Genomic DNA, 17,078 nt, shown 5'->3' with positions numbered 1-17,078 from the left:
AGCTCAGGTACGACATAGATCTACAGCTCACCCTTGTCTTTCTCTGTGTCTCAGCTAAGGCTAGATCGCTCCCTCCATCTACAATTCAAACTCTCAGTGTTCTGTTATATGATGGTAAAAGGAGTTACGCTCCTATTACTTGCCATGTTAGTTTGCAAGCCCAAACTTGTGTGGTTCAAATTTACATAAAATAAGTCACACTGATGTCATTACCTCTTAGAAGTGAAATGCTTTCCAAGTGATAAATCAACAGCAGGAATTATAATAACAGTTGCCAAATAGAATCCAAGAGCAGGAATAATCAAAATACAATAGTATACTACTATAGCTAAATTCTTCTAGAAATGCACACAGTGTCTATGGGGGTGTGTGGCCCCCAAGGAGGCAATATGAACAAGGAAACTCATGTGGCCATGATGACTCATACATTCTTGATACCCTTCTTCTCTTTAGAGAATAGTTTTACTATTCATTCTCTGCTAGGCAAAACCACATTTTTTTTCTATCTTTGCCCCTGTGGGTTCATATAGTTGTCCTTTTGGGCAGAGTTTCCTTTTTCTAACTCTCAGCTCACTGAAGGAGGGTCAAGACTTTTTAGCACAGATTCGTCTTTCACAGAGAGAAAGGCTTAAGTCCTTTCAGAGGTAAGCAGTTTCCTTAATTCAGAGAACTTCCAATTTTCTCAGATCTGCTCTGGAACTCTGAAGTGTACTTACCTTTCATGTTTTAGATTAGAGATATTAAACTCACATCCATCCAAGCATCTAAGAAACTCCTGAGTCTGGTCCAAATCAGAATAAAATATAATTGGGGCCAAGATGGTGGAGTGAATGCAGGGACTCACTGGAGCTCTCCCAAATTCCCTTTAAAATAACTTTAAAAGAATGCCTCAGAAACAAATTATGGAGTGGCAGAACCCAGAAGAGGCAGGACAAAACAATTTATCAGCCCATAACAACTCAGAAGGTTGTCAGGAAGGATCTATTTCACTGGGGCAAAAGTGGAGTAAAATCCAATAATCCAGTAAGCCAGCAGCAGGACTTGGGGACAACTTAATCAGCAGTGATGTCTTATAGAGCTCTCAGCCCAGTTAAAGGTGTTGGACAACTTATCAGAAAGAGATTACAGTGGACCTTTTGCTGCTATTGGTTTCAGGAGTGTGTTCATTGCCCATACTTGTTTCCAGGTCCCAGTCCCAGAGCAAGAAGGGGTACTAGCAGAAGAAGAGACCCTGGTCACAGTTCTAGGGTAGAAAAAATGCTTTTTGTTTGCAGGGGGAGAGCACAGGCCAGGAAAGGAGTGACCATATTTTCCTTTAGTTCATATCACCTTGGAAGAATGTAAAACTTACAAATCCCCAGAACTGCTCTGAAACTAGTAGCCACACACACACACACACACACACACACACACACACACACACACACACATAAGCTACCTGAAGTTTGGGAAAGAGCTTCCCAGGAAGAGAACTCAGATTTAATGTAAAATTAAATTAAAAACAAAAAATAGGCTAGAAAAATAAGGAAAAAATAAAATAAGAATATTACTATAGAAAGTTACTGTGGTGACAGGGAAGATCAAAACACCAACTCAGAAGAAGACAACAATGTCGAAACAACTACATTCAAAAACTCATGTGGCCAGGATGACTTGTGCATCCTAGATACCCTTCTTTTTATAGAATAGTTTTACTATGCATCTCCTGCTAGGCAAAACAACTTTTTTGTGTCCATCTGTGAAAAATTTGAATTGGTTTTAGGATAAAAAAAAAAGACTTCCTGAAAGAGCACAAAAATGCTTTATTTTCTTTGTTTGTTTAGTATTTTATTTTTCCCCAGTTATATGTCAAAACAATTTTTACTTTACTTTACTTTAAAAACTTTGAGTTTCAAACTCTCTCCATTCCTCCCTCCCCAACTTCTTTCACTGAGAAGGCAAGAAATTTGATATAGGTTATACATATGTAGTCATACAAAACATTTCCATAAGAGTCATATTGTGAAAGAAAACATAGACCAAAAAAAGAAAGAAAGAAAGAAAACTTCAAGAAAAATTAAATAAAAAAGTGTATTCTTCAATCGGCAGTTAAACATCATTAGTTCCTTTTCTGGGTATGGATAGCATTTTTCATTGTAAGTCCTAGTCTTGGATCATTGTATTGCTGAGATTAGCTAAGTCATTTGCAGCTGATCATCCTACAATATTGCTCTCACATTGTACAAAGTACATTTCACTTTGCATCAGCTCATGTAAGTCTCTCCAGACTTTTGTGCAAGCATCCTGCTCATCATTTCTTATAGCACAATACTATTCCATCACAATCACACAGCACAACTTGTTTAGCAATTTCCTTATGATGGGGATCCCCTCAACTTCCAATCCTTTGCCATGAGAAATGAGTTGCCATAAATATTTTGGTACACAGAGGTCCTTTAAAACAACTCTTTGGGAGGGGGCAGAGCCAAGATGGTGGAGTGAAAGCAGCAACTTGCTTGAGCTCTCCCCCAAACCCTTCCAAATATCTATAAAAAATGGCTCTAAACAAATTCTATGGTAGCAGAACCCAAAAAGACAATGTGAACCAAATTTCCAGCCCAGGACAACTAGATAATTGATCAGAAAGGTGTATTGTGCCAGGCTGGAGAACAGCACGGTGTGGGTGCACATGCCACAGTGAACCTGGAGCAGGACTCAGAGGACTGAATCACGGACAGCTGTGGCAGTTTCTAGACTCCTCAATCCAAAAATGCCAAAGATAACTTAGAAGGTCAGTGGGAAAAGTCTGTTTCTGCGGTGCTGAGACAGGAAGGTGGGATCTCAAATCCAGTTCCCACAGAATGCAGCCCTAGGGTGGGCAGCTGATTCCCAAGCTTCAGGCCCACAGACTGAGGGGCAATCGAGTGGCTGATCAGAGGGCAATTGCAGGGATCTCTCTGCTGGTGCTGAGGCAGGAATCTCTTGCTTTTCCTGTGCTTGGATTTAGGTCACAGTTCTGGACAGGGGTCTTGGGGTGAGAAGGAGCTCTGGCACGGTGGAGTTTGTAGTGGCTGTGAACAGGAAACCTTCTTCACAGTTCCAGGACAGAAAGGAGTGCTTTTGGTCACTAATAGACCACAACACAGGCCAATAAAGGAGTAAACACCTTGCCCCTTATCATACCACCTTGCAAGAACTGAAAATTTACATGGGTTCCTACAAGTATCTCTGAAAACAGCTTATATAAACCCCGAAGCTTGGGACAGTACATTCTCCACATTGGAAGCAGACTCTTACCTTAACAAAGAGTTTAAAACTCAAGTAATTGGCCAGGATCATGAGCAAGCAGCACAAAAAGAGTCAGACTATATTATCTTACTTTGGTGACAAAGAAGATCAAAATATACAACCAGAAGAAGACAACAAAGTCAGAACTCCTACATCCAAAGCCTCCAAGAAAAATATGAATCAGTCCCAGGCCTTGGAAGAGCTCAAAAGGGATTTTGAGAAGCAAGTAAGAGAAGTAGAGGAAAAACTGGGAAGAGAAATGAGAGTGATGCAAGAAAATCATGAAAAACAAGTCAACAGCTTGCTAAAGGAGACCCAAAAAATACTGAAGAAAATAACACCTTAAAAAATAGCCTAACCCAAATGGCAAAAGAGGTCCAAAAAGCCAATGAGGAGAAGAATGCCCTAAAAAGAAAAATTGGCCAAATGGAAAAGGAAGTCCAAAAGATTACTGAAGAAAATACTTCCTTAAAAATTAGAATAGAGCAATTGGAAGCTAGTGACTTTATGAGAAATCAAGACACTGTAAAACAAATCCAAAGGAATGAAAAATTAGAGAACAATGTGAAATATCTCATTGGAAAAACAACTGACCTGGAAAATAGATCCAGGAGAGAGAATTTAAAAATTATTGGACTATCTGAAAGCCATGATCAAAAAAAGAGCCTAGACATCATCTTTCAAGAAATTATCAAGGAAAACTGCCCTGATATTAGAACCAGAGGGCAAACTAGAAATTGAAAGAATCCACAGATCTCCTCCTGAAAGAGATCCCCAAAGGAAAACTCCTAGGAATATTGTAGCCAAATTCCAGAGTTCCCAGGTCAAGGAGAAAATATTACAAGCAACCAGAAAGAAACAATTCAAGTATGTGGAAACACAATCAGGATAACACAAGATTTAGCAGCTTCTACATTAAAGGACGCAGGGCATGGAATATAATATTCCAGAGGGCAAAGGAGATAGGATTACAACCAAGAATCACCTACCCAGCAAAACTGAGTATAATCCTTCAGGGGAAAAAATTATTCAGTGAAATAGAGGACTTTCAAGCATTCTTGATGAAAAGACCAGAGCTGAATAGAAAATTTGACTTTCAAATACAAGACTCAAGTGGAACATGAAGAGGTAAACAGGAAAGAGAAATCATAAGAGACTTATTAAGGTTGAACTGTTTACATTCCTGCATGGAAAGATGATATTTATAACTCATGAGACCTTTGTCAGTATTAGGGTAGTTGGAGGAAAAAAATTTATGTATGTATAGGTAGATAGATAGATAGATAGATAGATAGATAGATAGATAGATAGATAGATAGATAGAGGGCACAGGGTGAGTTGAAGATTAAGGGGTCATATCTGGAGAATAAAATTAAGGGATGAGAGAGGATTATACTAGGAGAAGAAGAAAGGGAGAGGTAGAATGGGGTAAATTATCTCACAAAAAAAACAGAAAAGAAAATGCTCTTACAGTGGAGGGGAAATGGGGGAAGGTGAGAGGGAATGAGTGAATCTTATTCTCATAGGATTTGGCTTAAGGAGGGAATAACATACACATTCAATTGGGTATGGAAATCTGTCTTACCCTATAGGAAAATAGGGGGAGAAGGGGACAAGAGAACAGGGGGATGATAGAGAGGAGGGCAGATTGGGAAAGGGGGTAATCAGAAGCAAATACTTCTGAGGAGGGACAGGGTCAAAAGAAAGAATAGAATAAATGGGAGGGCAGGATAGGATTAAGGGAAATAGAGTTAGTTTTTCACAACATGTCTACTATGGAAGTGTTTTGCATAACTGCACATGTATAACCTATATTGAGTTGCTTGCCTTTTCAATGAGGGTGGTTGGGGAGGGAGGAAGGGAGAAGAATTGAAACCTAAAGTTTTAAAAAAGTATGTTTAAAAAAAAGGTTTTCACATGCTACTGGGAAATAAGAAATACAGGAAATGGGGTACAGAAGTCTATCCTACCCTACAGGAAAATAGAAGGGGAAGAGGATAAGAGAAGGGGGGAAGAAATAGAAGAGAGGACAGACTAGGGGAAGGGATATTCAGAATGCATGCCATCTTGGGGTGGGGAGAGGGGTGAGGTGGGGTGAAAGTTTGGAATTCAAAATCTTGTGGAAATAAATATTGAAAACTGAAAATAAATAAATTTAGATAAAAAATATCTTTGGGGAGACAGTTAGGTTGCACAGTGATTGAAAGGTCAGGGCAGAGCACTGATCCTCAAATCAGGAGGACCTGAATTCAAATCCAGCCTCAGACTAAACACTTGACACTTACTAGCTGTGTGACCCTGGGCAAGTCACTTAACCCCAGTTGCCTAAAAAAACCCCAAAAACAAAAGCTCTTTGGGGATATAAACCCAATATTCATTAGTGGCATTACTAAGTCAAAGGGGATGCATGGTTTTATAACCCTTTTGGCATAGCTCCTTGTTTCTGTACAGAATGGGTGAATCAGTTCCCAATTCCTTCAACAATGCATTAATGCTTCACTTTTCGCACATTCCCTCCACCATTTGTCATTTTTATTTTCTGTCCTATTAGCCTGGAGGTAGTACCTCAGAATTGTTTCAATTTGCATTTCTCCAATCAATAGTGAGTTAGAGCATATTTTCATGTGGCTATAGATAGTTACTATAGATGGTTACTTCATCTGAAAACTGTTTATATCTTTGATTATTTATCAATTGAGAAATGGCTCTTATTTTTATAAATTTGACTCAATTATCTATAGGACAGAAAAATGAGGCTTTTATCAGAGAAATTTACATTTGTTTTCAGCTACTATTACAAACAGTATTTCCCTCCACCCCATTTTACCTCCCCTGCTGTTTATTCTGTTCTCTCTCTCCTTTCACCCTATCCCTCCTCAAAAGTGTCTTGCTTCTGTCTATCCTTTCCCCCAATCTGCCTTCCTTTTTATCACCCCTCTTTTCTTATGCCCTTCACCTCATATGTGTTCTTGTAGGATAAAATAGATTTCTATACCTAATTGAGTGTGTATGTTATTCCTCCTTTGAGCCAACTGAGTGCATGTTATTGCCTCTGAGCCAATTCTGATTGGAATAAGGTTCATTCACTCCCCCTCACCTCCCCTCTCTTCTCCTCCACGGCAAAAACTTTTTGTTGCCTCTTTTATGTGAGATAATTTACCCAATTCTACGTCTCCCTTTCCTTTTCTCTGAGTACATTCCTCTCTCACCCATTAATTTTACCGTTTTTTGAGATATCATTCCTTCATAACCAACTCATACTTGTGACCTCTTTCTATATATACTACTTCTATCTGCCCTAATAGTGACAATGTTCTTATGAGTTACAAGTATCATCTTTCTGTGTAAGAATATAAACAGTTTGATCTTATTAGATCCCTTATGATTTTCCTTTGCTGTTTACCTTTTTATGATTTTCTTGAGTATTGTATTTGAAAATCAAGTTTTCTATTCAGATCCAGTCTTTTCTTCAAGAGACCTTGAACGTCCTCTATTTTTTGAATTTCCATTCCCCCACTCCACGAAGGCTTAAACTCAATGTTGTGGAGTAGGTGATTCTTAATTGTAATCCTAGAAACTGTGCCCCTTGCCACGTCTTCTGGTCCTTTAAGGTAGACATTGCTAAATCTTGTGTTAACCTGACTATGGCTCCACAATACTTGATTTTTTTTTTCTTTCTGACTAAATGCAATATTTCTTCTTTGATCTGGGAGCTCTTGAATTTGGCTTTAATATTCCTGACAATTCTCATTTTGTGGTCTCCTTCAGGAGGTGATTGGTAGATTCTTTCAATTTCTATTTTACCTTCTGTTTCTAGAATAGCAGGGCAGTTTTCCTTGATAATTTCTTGAAAGATGATGTCTAGGCTCTTTTTTTGTTAGTTTGTTTTTTATCATGGCTTTCTAGTAGTTCAATAATTTTTCAATTGTCTCTCCTGGATCTATTTGCCAGGTCTGTTGTTTTTCCAGTGAGATATTTCACATCATCTATTTTTTTCATCCTTTTGTTTTTGTTTTATTGTTGCTTGCTGTCTCAGAATGTCATTAGCTTACACTTAACTAATTCTAATTTTTAAGGCATTATTTTCTTCAATGAACTTTTGTGCTTCCTTTTCCCATCTGGCCAATTCTACTTTTTCAGGAGATTTTTTTTTTCTTTAGTGGATATTTGTACCTCTGTTACAATTTGGCCAATTCTGCTTTTTGAGGCATTTTTCTCCTCATTGGCTTTTTGGACTCTTTTACCATTTAGCCCAGTCTTTTTTTTTTTTTTTTGATGTTACTTTCTTAATTTTTTTTTCTCCTTTACCAAGTTGTTGACTTGTTTTTCATGATTTTCTTGCATTATTCTCATTTTTCTTCTCAATATTCCCTCTACCTCACTTGTTTGATTTAAAAAAAATCTTTTTGAGGTTTTCCATGGCATGAGACCAATTCATATTGTTCTTCTAGGCTTTGGATATAGGATTTTGACCTTGTTGTTTTCTTCTGAGTGTGTGTTTTGATCTTTCTTGTCACCATAATAACTTTCTATGGTCGGAATTATTTTCTGTTGTTTGCTCATACTCCCAGACTATTACTTACAGACTAATGACTTTCAAGTCTGTGTTAAAGTAGGGCTCTGCTTCCCAAGTAGAGACCACAGTATCCCAAGCTTCGGGGCTTTTATGCAGCTGTTTTCAGTGATACTTCTAGGCATCTGTACCTTTTCAGGTCTTTCAAGGTGGTATGATTTAAGGAGAGGTGTTTACTATTTCCCTGGCCTGTGCTCTAGTCTGTGAGTGATCACAAGCACTATTTTCTGTCTTGGGACTGTGACAAGGGTCCCTGCTGCACTGTAGCCATAAGCTCTGATGTGCTAGTATTCCTCCTTGCCCTGAGACTGCCCCCCAGGAGTGTGACCTGGATCTGAATATAGGCAAAGCAGCCAAGTTCTGCCTCAGGGCTTTCAAAGATATCCCTATAATCTCCTTCTAGCCAGTTGTTTAAGCCCCTTACCATTTGTGGGCTGAGAACTCTGGAAGTGGCCAATGCACTGCTGATGCAGTGGCTCCCAAGGCTTCCTCCTGGTTTGCTGAGTCTTGGGCTGGGCTTGCCATACCCTATACTGTGCTATGCTCCACGCTTTCCCTGCTGCTACATACCTTTCCTTATGACATTCTAAGTTGTCTTAGTCTGGAAAATTGTTTCACTCTATCTTTTTTGTGGGTTCTACTGCTCTAGAATTTCTATAGAGTCAATATTTAAAGGTATTTGGATGGGTTTGGAGAAAAGCTCAAATGAGTCCATGCCTTTACTCTGTCTCTCCTCAAAAAAGATTTTAAAAATTAAATAAGAGAGGTCGAGAAAAAAAATTGTGGAAAACTACAACTTGCTAAAACATACCATAGGCAATGAAGTAATATCAATACTAAACATATATGCACCAAATGATATAACATCCAAGTTCAAAGAAAATAGTTAATAAATTTCAGGAGGAAATAAACAATAAAACTATCCTGTTGGGGGACCTAAACTTTCCACTCTCAGAACTACACAGAATCTATCCTGAAAATATACAATAAAGAAGATAAGGAGATGATTAGAATTTTAGAAAAGTTGGATATGACAGAAAAGTTGGATCTCAAGGAATTGAATGGGAATAGAAAGGAATATCCCTTTTTCTCAGTAGAACATGCACTCTCACAAAAATCGACCATGTCTTTGTGTATAAAAACCCCATAACCAAATACAGAAAAGAAGAAATATTAAATGCATGCTTTTTCAGATCATAATCCAATAAAATTACATTCAATAAAGGGCCATGGATATATAGATTAAAATTTAATTGATGCTAAAGGGTCTAATCCTAAAGAATGAGTGCATCAAGCAACAAATCATTAAAACAAACAATAATTACATTAAAGAGAATGACAAAAGTGAGACAACATATCAGAATTTTTAGGATACATCCAGAGCAGTGCTTATGAGAAATTTTATCTCTTTAAATGCTTATATTAATAAACTAGGAAACAGAAAGATCAATGAATTGGGAATGTAACTAAAAAAAACTTGCAAAAGAATAATTTAAAAATCCCCATAAAATAAAATGGAAATCCCAAAACATCAAAAGAGAGGTTGATAAAATTGAAAGAAAAAAAATGAACTAACAAATAAAACTACATGCTGCTTTTGTGAAAAAAAATTAGATAAACCTTTGAGTAATTTGATTTTTAATATCAAAAATTGAATGGTTGAATTCATCACTGAAGATGAAGTATAAGAATTAGTAGTAGCCAGTTTGCCCAATTATGTGCCATTAAATCTAATAACCTTGGTGAAATGGACAAATATTTGCAAAAATGTGAATTACCCTGATTAACAGAAGAAAAATTGAATGCTGAAATAACCCTCTCATAGAAAAAAATTGAAGAAGTCATCAATGACCTCCCTAAGGAAAAAAAAAAATTCTGAGGAACAGATGGATTCACAAGTGAATTCTACCAAACATTTTAAGAATAATTAAGTTCAATAATATAAAATATTTTGAAAAATAGTCAAAGAAAGGTCCTACTAAATTCTTTCTTCAACATTAATATGATGCTGATACCTATACCAGGAATAGCAAACACGGAAAAAGGAAAAAAAAATGACCAATTTCCTAAAAAAATATTGATGCAAACATTTTAAATAAATTACTAGCAAGGAGATTACAGCAATCTGTTATGAAAATCATATACTATGACGAGTTGGGATTTATTCCAGGATGTGAATCTGGTTAAATGTCAAGAAAATAATCAGCATAATTGACTATATTAGTAACTAGACCAACAAAAATTATTCTCAATAGATGCAGAAAAAAGCTTTTGATAAAATACAGCACTCATTCATATTGAAAACTCTGGGAATCACAGGAATAAATGTGGCTTTCCTTAAAATGATGAGTAGTATTTATATAAAACCATCAGGAAGCATTATCCATTATGGGGATAAGCTAGACACCTTCCCAATAAGATCAGGGTATGACTATTTTTGCCACTATTATTCAGTATCACAATAAAATTCTAGCTGTAATAGAGGCAGGATTTTGCTGCATTGCCAATTCTTGCATCTGGGTCACAGTGCTGGGTCTTTGTTCCAGTGTGAGGAGGAGCACTTACACAACAAAGCTTGTAGCTGCAAAGAAGAACGGACCCTAGTCACGGTTCCCAAGTTGAAATTGGTGCTTGTGGCACTCACAAACCATTACATGCTACAGGAGATTAATAAGCATACAACTCCCTAGATCATACCATCTTAAAAGAGCTGAACACTTAAAGGTGCCCAGAATTGACACTTAAAACAGCTGAAAAAAAATAAATAAATGAAACAAAACAAAACAAAAAACAAGCAAGCAAGCAAGCAAACAAACAAACAAACCAAAAAACCCTGAAACTTGTAACAGTGCCACCTTCACTTGGGAAGCAGAGCCCCACTTTAGTATAGAGTAAAAAGTCAAGAAATAGGCTGGAAAATGCACAAACAATAGAAAAATCTGACCATAGAAAGTTACTATGGTGACAAGGAAAATCAAAACATACACTCAGAAGAAGACAAGGTCAAAAATTCATGTATCCAAATCCTCCAAGAAAAATATGAATTGGTCTCAGGCCATGGAAGAGCTCAAAAAAAGATTTTTAAATTTATGTAAGAGAAATAGAGGAAAAATTGGGAAGAGAAATGAGAGTAATGCAAGAAAAGCATGATACAAGAGTCAACAACTTGATAAAAGAGGCCAAAAAATACCCTAAAGCAAATATCACCTTAAAAACAGAATAGGTCAAATAATAAAAGAGGTGCAAATATCCAATGAAGAAAATAATGATTTGAAAAGCAGAATTGGTCAAATGGAAAAAAAAGAGGTAGAAAAATTCACTTCAAGAGAAGAACTCCTTAACAAGCAGAATTGACCAACTGGAAAAGGAGGTACAAAAGCTTTCTTAAAAAAATATAATTCCTTAACAGTTTGAATTGGGCAAGTGGAAGCTAATGACTTTCTGAGACATTAAGAAACAACAAAACAAAATTAAAAGAATGAAAAATATAAGACAACATGAAATATCTCATTGGAAAAATCATTGACCTTGAAAATAGATCCAGGAGAGGCAATTTAAAAATTATATGAAAGCCATGATAAAAAAAAAAAGAGCCAAGACAGCATCTTTCAATAATTTATCAAGGAAAATTGCTTTGATATTCTAGAACCAGAGGGTAAAATAAAAATTGAAAGAATCCACAAATCACCTCTCAAAAGGGATCCCAAAATGAAAACTTCTAGGAATATTATAGCCAAATTCAAACATTCCCATGTCAATGAGAAAATTTTGCAATTACCCAGAAAGAAACATGTCAAGTATTGTGGAAACACAATCTAGATTATATGAGATTTAGCGGCTTCTACATCAAAGGATCAGAGGGCTAGGAATATATTCCAGAGTGCAAAGAAGACAGGATTACAAACAAGAATCACCTTCATGGCAAAACTTAGTATAATCATTCAGGGGAAAAAAATGAAAATTCAAAGAAATAGAGAACTTTCAAATATTCCTGATAAAAGGACCAGAGTTGAACAGAAAATTTGACTTTCAATAGCATAAGCATAAAAATGTTAACAGGTTAACAGGAAAGACAAATAATAAGAAATTCAATAAGGTTTAACTATTTACATTCCTACATGGAAAAATCATATGTATTACTTCTAAAATCTTTTTCATTATAAGGGCAGTTAGAAGGAGTATACATAGAAACCAGAGGTGGGAGTTGAATGTGATGGTATGATAATATAAAAAAATAATAATGGATGAGAACAAAGAATGTACTGGAAGAAGGTGAAAGTGAGAGGTATAATGGGACAAATCTAACATAAAACAGCCCTGAACAAGATTTTACAATGGAGGGAAAATTGGGAAAGCAAGGAGGGGAGCACAACAGAATTGACTAAGAAGGAATAATATACACACATAGGAGTATAAATCAAATTTACCATACAGAAATGTAGGAAGGGCAGGGAATAAGAGAAGTGGGGTGGAGTTGATAGAAGGAAGGCATGTTGGAGGAGGTAGAAGTCAGAAGCAAACCACTTTTGAGAAAGGACAGGGTAAAAGGAGAGAGAGAGTAGGATAAATGGGAAAATAGGATGGAGGGAAATACATAATTGGTTATCATAACTGTGAAAAAAAATCCAGTGAGTTTCTCTGATAAACACTTCATTTCTCAAACATGTGAAAAAAAAGGAGTTAAATTAGTAGAAATAAAAGCCATTCCTCAATTGATAAATTGTCAAAGGATATGAACAGACAGTTTTCAGACAAAGTAATCAAAGCTACCTATAGTCATATAAAAATTCTCTAAATCACTATTAATGAGAGAAATGTAAATTAAAACAATGCTGAGCCACTCTACCTCACACCTTTTCAGATTTGCTAACATGACAGAAAAGGAAAATGACAAGTATTAGAAAGGATGTGGGAAAATTAAAGCACTAATGTACTACTGGTAAAATTGCACACTGATTCAACCATTCTGGAGAGCATTTTGGAACTATGTTTAAAAGGCTATAAAACCATGCATATCCTTTAACTAAGCAATACCAGTACTAGGTCTATCTTAAATATACAATGAACAAAAAAGGGAAAGACTTCTGTGTACAAAAATATTTATAACAGCTCTTTTAGTGGTGGCAAAGAATTGGAAATTATGGGGTTGTCCTCCAGCTAGGCAATGGCTGAACAAGTTGTGGTATGTGATTGTGATGAAATACTATTCTGCTATAAGAAAAGACAAGCAGGCATATTTCAGAAAAACTTGGAAAAAACTTAGATGAACTGATGCAAAGTAACAGCATTTTATCCACAGTAACAGCATCATACTGCAATGATCAACCATGATAGACTTAGCTATTCTCAGCCTTACAATGATCCAAAACAATTCCAAAAGACATGATGAAAAATGTTGTCCACCAAAAGAGAAATGATGGAATCTTAATGGAGATTGAATCATGCTTTTTAAAAAAAACTACTTTTCTTGTTCTTTTTTTTTCTTTTTTGTCCTGTGTTTTCTTTCACAATATGACTAATATGGAAATATGCTTTGTATGACTACACATATTTAAACCTATATCAAGTTGTTTGCCTTCTCAATGAGGGAATCAAATCATGACAGAATTTGGAATTCAAGATTTTAAAAAAAAATGTTAAAATGACTTTTGCATGAAATTGGAAAAATATTTTTAAATGTAATTGGTAAATGTTTAACAAAATAAATAAAAATATACCATACTTTATAATGTTGATTTGTGGTTTTCTTAGTCAATATGCAGCTCACAGAGATTTAAGGTTGACATCTCTGCTTCAGGTAGTTCTAGGGATATGCAGCTTTACTCCTTTAATTCCATTTTAGGTTTTGCTCCTTTTCTTTCTCGACTTTGTTTTCTCCCATGTCCCCACAGCATTAAAAATCTAGAAGCTGTCTTAACCACCTCTAGCTAGAAGCCTTGCCATCTTAGAAATTCTCTCTACCTCTGCATCCTCTTCCTTTAATTGATCATTTTCTCCCAGATTCTCCATTTGAGGGAAAGGCACCTGGCAGGCTGTGATCACTTCTTCATTCTCTCTTGGCCTCACATCTGATGCTGCACTTCCTTCTTCACAATGTCCGCATTTATCCACCCTTCCTTTATAACACTCTTCAGCTTCCTTTCATATGTTCTCTTCCCCCATAAGAATATGTCTCTGCCTTCCAAGAGGGTATATTTCCCTTTGCTTTTATTTGTATCTTCAGAATTAGCATAGTATCTGGCACATAGCAAGAACTTTATGAATGTTTATTAATTTGACTTATAGTTTTTCCATGGCTAGCAATTTTAAGATCAGTTCCTATCCCTACCCTAATTAGAATGTGTAGAATGGATGTTTGTGGTCATATCATTTTTATTTATACACATAAAGGTTGATGGCATAGGTATCACAAATCCAATATGAATGATGGGGACATATTAAATAGTTCTTTTTACAAAATCCCTTAATAAAGATAATGAGTTTTTGGTTTCTACCCCCAGTTTTTTCCTAAAGAAGCACAGAATGCTGGAGGAAATTTTTGAATATAGAATATTTTGAAAATATTTTGAATATAATATATTTTGAATATAAAATATATCTCTATACATAATATAATATATTTTGAGTACACACACACACACATATATATGTGTGTATATATGTGTGTATGTGTGTGTGTATATATGTGTATATGTATGTAATGATCTTAGAGGAGCTTTCAAGAAACTGAATATGGTTATTAACCAGAAATCCTTCTTTACTTAAAAATAAAAGAGGAGGAATTATTCTTAAGTATTAGAGAAACACAGAAGAGTTAAGATTAAAAAAAAGAAGAAAAATTGCAAGTTTATAAAAGTCTTAATTCACAGTTCTCTAAGCAGCTAGTTGGCTCAGTGGATAGAGTAGGAGGGCCTGGAATCAGGAAGATTGAAATTAAAATCTGGCCTCAGATACTAACTAGCTGTGTGACCCAGGGCAAGTCACATAAATTCTGTTTGCCTCAGTTTCCTTATCTGTTTAATGTGAATAATAATAGCACCTAACTCACAAAGTTGTTGTGAACATCAAATGAGATAATATTTATAAGATACTTATCACAGAGCCTGTCCAATAAGAGGTATTTAATAAATGTTTTTCCCTTCCCTGGCTTTCCTATTTCAAGATCTTGAATTCAGAGTCAGTTACATAAATACTAGTGAAAGCAATATAAGATCTAGAGCTCAAGCTGAGGTAGATTTTGTTTGCATCAACTGCTAGATCTTTCAGGCTCTGTAGGATCTGATATTGGTACATAGCTCTGACTTGTTAGTCATTGCAACAAGTATATGCTTCTCTGGATTTTCTATTCTATCTTCCTAGGAAAGTTAAGCTTTGAAAGATTGAATCTTCAGTGTCAACAACTATAAATTGTTGGAATTCTCTCCTTGTTCTTTAGTTTCACGGACAAAAATATCTCTCTCTTTGTCTCTCTGTCTCTCTCCTAAAAAAGTCCTCCTAATATGCCTAAGCACTTCCTGCATTGGCCCAGAGAAGCCTTCTGTTACTTAGCAGGTTTGCTTAAAGCAAACCTATTAAATAGATGGAACATCTGGTCTGTCTTTTGGGGAAATTTTGTTTTTTTTACCCTTGCTCATGTTTTCAACATGGTCTTCTTTAAAGGCCAAGGTTAGACCTCCATGATCCTTTTCTTTGCTTCTCCACTGTATTTCCAACAAGATTTCTACCAGGTTAATTTTCCTTTATCTGTCCAAACCATTACTTCCATATGGAATGCTTCTTTACTCCCTTTTGTTTGAGCTTTATATAGAAATACCCTAGAGCTACTAAATAGTTGCTACTTTATTATAGTTGCTTTCCCACTCACTTTCCTAAGATCTGACCACCTCTCCTGAAAAGAGGGATTTCATAGAATCCCAAGTCACATTTTTTTAAAGGGTCTATAGGTTGGCAGAGTAGAGGAAGCACTCAGCTAAGCTCTCCCAACCATCCCTTCCAAACAATTTTAAAATAATGCCTTACATAGAATTTTGGAGTGGTAATACCAACAAAAGGTGAGTGTGAGAGACTCTTCTAGCCACAGACAGCTTAGAAGGGTGGATATCTGTGATACTAGAGTGGAGGCTGGCCCAGGGCCAATGTGAACGTAACACCAGTGGTGGGACTGGGTAGTGGTAACAGAAGCAGCAGCAGTTTCAAGATCTCTCAAGCCATAGATGGTAAATGGATTAGGTAACTAGTCAAAAGAGATTACAGGGGTCCTTTGATTTAGAACTAAATGCAGAACTTGAAATTGTTTGGCAACTTCATTACCTATGCTTATTTCTGGGTCACATTTCCAGAGCAGAGAGGAACACTTTCAATCAAGAAGGAGCAGGGGATCTGAGCAGCAGTATCCCTTCTGGTCCCAAGGGAACTGAGGTCTTGATGAGAAGTATTAATTCTGGTCCTATGACAACAGGGGCCTGGAGGAGCAATATTGATTGCAATTGCAAGGGATCAAGTCCCCTTCCTGGGTAAAGGCCAGAGTGCAGACTAAGAGAGCATTGACACACCTCTTTTCAGATCACACTACATTGGAAGCACTGACAACTTCCAAACTCTCAGAACTAGCTCTGAAAAAAAGCATTGTAAAAAACCCTGAAGCTTGAGAGAGACCCCCATTTATACCATCGCCCCCCCAATTCTAAGACCATAGCCCAACTTTAACATGAAGTTCAAAATCAAGTGGGAAAATGAGAAAACAATTACAACAATAACCTTAACCATAAAAATCTATGGTGACAGACAATCAAGAAACAAACTCAGAAGATAAGCAAGTCAAAATAGCTAAAAGCAAATCTCAAAGGAAAATGTGAATTGGACACAAACCTAGCAAAAAGTTCTAGAAGAGCTAAAAAAAATGATTTCCAAAATCAAATAAAGTAGCAGGGGAAAAATTAGTAAAACATGTGGGAGTGAAGGAAGAAATTTATGAAAAGACAACAATTTGGTAAAAGAGGGGAAAAATACTGAAGAAAATAATAATTTAAAAACCAAAATTGGTCAAATAGAAAAAAAAGCACAAAATGTCACTAAGGAAAAATAATTTCTTAAAAATTAGAATTGGGCAAGTGGAAGACCACTTGTAACTTAAGGTATAAAGACATACATAGTCGTGCTATCATAACACAATATGATATATTAAGGAGATCAGTTATTTGGCATGTAATACATTGTGGTCACTCATATTATACACACA

General features: G+C 36.1%; 1 protein-coding gene across 1 annotated transcript in view; it reads left to right on the top strand.

Annotated features, from left to right (window-relative positions):
• Positions 1 to 17,078, top strand: part of GALNT13 (polypeptide N-acetylgalactosaminyltransferase 13) — an 828,252-nt gene that overhangs the window by 546,240 nt on the left and 264,934 nt on the right. The gene's annotated exons all lie outside the window — the stretch shown is intronic.

This window comes from Phascolarctos cinereus, unplaced genomic scaffold (assembly GCF_003287225.1).
Source record: "Phascolarctos cinereus isolate Bilbo 61053 unplaced genomic scaffold, phaCin_HiC Scaffold_726;HRSCAF=1367, whole genome shotgun sequence".
In the NCBI taxonomy this organism is placed as follows: domain Eukaryota; kingdom Metazoa; phylum Chordata; class Mammalia; order Diprotodontia; family Phascolarctidae; genus Phascolarctos; species Phascolarctos cinereus.
This window is presented reverse-complemented; position numbering and strand designations above follow the sequence as displayed.